Below are 4,878 nucleotides of genomic sequence, written 5' to 3' on the forward strand. Positions count from 1 at the left end.
ATAAAAGAGAGGAGAGCTCTGCAGCATCTCCCCTTCCCTTCCATGAGGGTATCGGAGAGAATGCCTCCTGAAGAATGGAGACTTGCAAGAAAGAAAAATGGCATTGCACTGCCCATTAAAGCACTGCAGAGCTGCTCAAGCTCACGAGCCCACCCCATACTGTTTCCGGACCAGAGCACAGGGAGTTCCCAGGAGCTTGTAGAGGGCTTGCCTGTCACCTGGCTGCAGCTGCTAGGAAGGCTGCAGGGGAAGAGCAAGCAGCAGGGCAACTCTGTCAGGACAAGGATGTTGGATTTCCTGGGGGACCAGCAGGACAGCTCAGAATCAGAAGACAGCCAAGTGACCCATGCAGGACCCTGCAGAAGTGGGTGGGCTGTCTGCCAGTGGAGAAGGCTCAGGGCAGCTGGGGGTGAAGGCTGCAGAGGCCAGCTGGACAGAGCATCAGGGAAAGATCCTTGTAAGGTCCCTGAGGGTGGGATGACAGTTGCCAGGAGGCAGCTCTAAGAAACCACTAATGTGCCCCTACAAAAGGCCAGCCATGACAGGAGACATGCGGCAGCCCAGAGGGAGCGCACCAGCACTTGGTAAGTGAAAAAACTCTGCCTACTTCTCTAATCTCCAATTCCCTTGACCCTTGACTATGGAGGGGCCAGCAGCGGGTGGAAAGAAGCAAAGAAGTGGAGCAAGGACCCCCACATACACCAAAAAAAAAAAAATATAGATGCCGACACTAATGCTTCAGCACTGCTGTTTTCTGAAACTCTTGAGTTTGGTAGCACGAAGAAGCCTAAAACTGGCTTTTTAATACGATAACCTACAGAAAATCACTAGGAATCTAGGAGATCTGCCCAGGATGCTCTGAAGAGGCAGGTGGGAAGATTCCACATCGCCTTTGGTGACAGAGGTATGCACCTGATAAAGCTGTTTCCCAAATGTTTCCTCCAAGTTCAGCCCATCTGCTAATGGTGATACCTACTGTCTCGTTATTACTCCTGGTAACTCTAGAAAGCGGGCACTAGTCTTATCTTCACTCGGGAAGCTGAGACTGGTAGAGAAGTGCCAGACAGGCCTTTCAGCTCAAAGTGGTCTTAACACCCAACTGCCATGCAGCTAACAAAGCCTAACCGGAGTGGCTCTGACTCCAGTTCCAGGCTGTCCGTAGCAAAAACAAGTAGGTGGGTCCTGAAGCACACTTAGGTCTCAGTCATATAAACCTCACCTTGTCATTTGAGCCAAAGAAGTAATTTACGTCCTCTCTGCAAATGCGGAAGCTGCTACCCACCCACTTATCCATAAAGCCTCCCTTTGCTCAGCTTGCAGACCATACTCCGCTCCTCTGAGTCCAGAGCACAAACTGCCTTCTACCTTCTTTTTTTTTTTTTGAGACGAAGTCTCGCTCTGTTGCCCAGGCTGGAGTGCAGTGGCGCAATCTCTGCTCACCGCAAGCTCTGCCTCCCAGATTCATGCCATTCTCCTGCCTCAGCCTCCCAAGTAGCTGGGACTACAGGCGCCCAACACCACACTTGGCTAATTTTTTGTATTTTTAGTAGAGATGGGGTTTCATTGTGTTGACCAGGATGGTCTCAATCTTCTGACCTCGTCATCCACCTGCCTCGGCCTCCCAAAGTGCTGGGATTATAGGCGTGAGCCACTGCGCCCAGCCTGGCTTCTACCTTCTTTAACTTTCAGCCTGCTTCTGGTCTGTCTCTGCAGCCTTTGCAGGTGGAGGCCATGTCTTAAACCTCCTTGAATTCTCATGGACATCCAGGTCCATGCCTATAGTCTGGGGACCATCACACGTTTGCAGAATCACAGTCATATGCAACAGGTGATGAGAAAACTCCTTTATCTATCTCCCTGCAACAAAGAGGCAGCTCCATATATAACATCCCTCCAACACACATGTTCTATTCAGTGTTTTCTAATAAAAATCTGATGAATTTCCCTGTCTTGCTGAACACATAACCTGGTCTGGGCACTTAGTATTTAGTGACTGCCTGCTTCACGCAGAGCACTATTAGAGATTCTGTCTTCTAGGAGCTTACAGGCAACAGAGGAGATGAGAGACATACACACACGTCGATAACAAATGTTAGGGAACACCACAGAGGACCTGAAACACCACTGGCAGCTCTCAAAGAATTCCTCAAAGTGGCAGCACTTGGGCATCTAAGGACTGACAACCTGTATATAAATGACCAGCTTACACACATACACGGCTTCAGTTGTGCTTCCAGCGCTAGTCAAAGCACAATTAATTTTACTACCTGTATACATACCCCCTGAAACCTATGTAAAAGTTGTGACTTTCTTCATTCACAGTGCTGATATATATCACATAGTATCAGCTGACACAAGCACGCAGTAATAACATCTAGCTTCACATGATGGCTAACATTTATGTACTCATTAAGCAGACATTTACCGAGAGCTATAAAAACTCAGGTGCTTGGATGAATACCTACTACGTGCCAGGCTCAGTTCTTAACACTTTACATATTTATTTTTCTTAACTCACCCAACCCCATGAGGTGGTGATGATAAAGATTATATCCACTTGAGAGATGGGAAAACTGAGGCACAGAGGTGTGAAGTCCAGGGTCACAAACCTAAAAAAGTCTCTCCACCCCCTCCCTCTAGTGTCCTTATGCTGTTTTGGGTATACATGTGCCAACATCTCATCTCTGAGGTCCCTGAGTCCATCCTACTGGCTGCCAAAGAGAAGACAATACATCAAGAGTCTGCATAATCCTTCTTCAAGCCCATACAACTCTAGGGCCAACATCACAAGCCACTCCAACAGTTATTTCTCCACTTTCGAGAGTAGAGAGGCACCACTTGGAATAAATCCCTCGGCATTTGTGCACTTCTCTTTAGGCATTCACGTCAGCATGCATTCACTGCCTGCTGCTGATAGTGTTATTTCTTATAATCTGTGATTCAAGTTTGGTGTGGTTGCCAGTCCCCAACACAGACCATAGCAAGCAGCCACTCTGGAAAGTTTAACGAGCCAGTAAATTCTGAAGAGCTAGCTACTGCTCTGGGCCATCATGTGGCCATACAATCAGGAGAAGTTTCAATACAGACCATGCTGGGAAACACTAGAAATTCAGTCCCATATCTGGACTATGGCTCAGTCTCAGCCATTCCCCTCCCACACTTCTATAACCACTTCATTTCTTCATTTTCCTCAACCAACTTTTCTTAATCCTCTATTCAACAGTCAAGCTGTTGCTTGAGAGTTGTCTATCATTTAGAAGTTATTTGAAAAAGTTTCCTAACCAGACAGATGCTACCTCCTCCTCATATCATGCTACAGACCAGTTCCTGGGGTTCACAGCTGGGTTAGAGCATCTTAGCTCAAACTCATCTACTCCAAGCTTAGTGCCTTGATCATTACCTGGCCCCATCTGCTAACACCCATGCCCACGCCTACTCTCCACTTTCAGAGGGGACATCTTACTAATTCCCATGCTCAATTATTAATATGCTCACTTCACACCTAGTTATTAGAAAGTCAGGCTCTGAAAAAGTTGAGCCTGAATCTCATGAAGCCTCCAGATCTAGCGACCTTATACCAAACACAAGTCAAACAATACCTCAAGGAAGCAATCTTTAGAGCAAACTTAAAGCAAATGGTCCAGCTCCTTCAACAAATCAATAGTTTACAAAAAGAAAGGGAGGGGGACTTTAGAAAGACACCTTGGATAATGCAGGGAAAAATCAGAAGATGGACTAGGTATTCGTGATACTAAGGGATGGTTGTTAATTTTGCTGCTGTGCTTTTAACACTTTAAACAGCTTTTTTTAAAGAGACAAAGTCTTGCTGTTGCCCAGGCTGGATGGCAATGGTGCAATCACAGCTCACTGCATCCTCAAACCCTTGGGCACAAGTGATCCTCCCACCTCAGCCTCCCAAGTATCTGGGATTACAGACACATGCCACTGTGCTCAGCTAATTCTTTTATTTTTTTTTTTTTCTAGAGACAGAGGTGTTACTGTGTGGCCCAGGTTTGTCTCAAAGTCCTGGTTTCAAGCAATCTTCCCACCTCAGCCTCTCAAAGTGCTGGGATTACAGGTGTGAGCCACCATACCTGGCTGAACACTTTTAACTTTTAATACAATACTTATGTTAAAAGAAGAAAGAAGGTATTATAGCTACAGATGCAAATTTAAATAATTTTTCGTTTGGAAAAAAAAAAAAAAAGGTCAGGCTCTGGACAAGGCAGTTCCCTAAAAGAAACCAAAAATCCAAAATAAGAACCAAAGAATTAAATTAAAGAAAGCATGTTTCCCATTTAGCAATGAGCCAGTGATATCACCTGAGTGTCCCCTATGGGCCCAACACCTCACAAGATGAGAGGCAGAGATCAAAACTGACCAAGAGTCAGCCCTGCCTTTACGGCACACACGCTCTCACTTGAGAGCTGGCTCTCAGACACCTGAAGCAATGGCTAGTCCTGACCACTAACTTTATAACACAGAGACCCAGGAAGTCACCAAAATAGCACCCAACTAAGAAATCTGTCATATTAATAAGATACTGTACTTACTTTCTCCATCAGCAATTGCAAAACAGATCAGCTAAAATTAGAGGGAGGACTTCAGTGTTCGGAATCTCTCCCAAATGCTTACACAGGACTTTCTGTTTAACAGAGTGCACCACTCCGACAGCCAGACACAGTCCACTCATATTCCCCCGAGCTGAATGCTTTAATTAATAAGCAAGCAGCAAGACTGAGACTTTTATCACACCAGAGCAATACCTGAACAGATACTTTTAAACCACAGGATAAAAGCAAGATAGACACATGTCTGCCTTTCCCTAAAACAAAGGTGTATGAAGTCTGTTGACTTAAATTTTTTTTTTTTTTTTTT

The 4,878-nt window shown here is 45.5% G+C and overlaps 1 protein-coding gene across 1 annotated transcript in view; it reads right to left on the reverse strand.

Moving 5' to 3' along the window:
- Window positions 1-4,878, reverse strand: part of LOC105533677 (ubiquitin carboxyl-terminal hydrolase 13) — a gene marked incomplete at its 5' end in the record, with an annotated part of 75,064 nt that overhangs the window by 57,736 nt on the left and 12,450 nt on the right. The gene's annotated exons all lie outside the window — the stretch shown is intronic.

This window comes from Mandrillus leucophaeus, unplaced genomic scaffold (genome assembly GCF_000951045.1).
Source record: "Mandrillus leucophaeus isolate KB7577 unplaced genomic scaffold, Mleu.le_1.0 Scaffold1278, whole genome shotgun sequence".
Taxonomy (NCBI): domain Eukaryota; kingdom Metazoa; phylum Chordata; class Mammalia; order Primates; family Cercopithecidae; genus Mandrillus; species Mandrillus leucophaeus.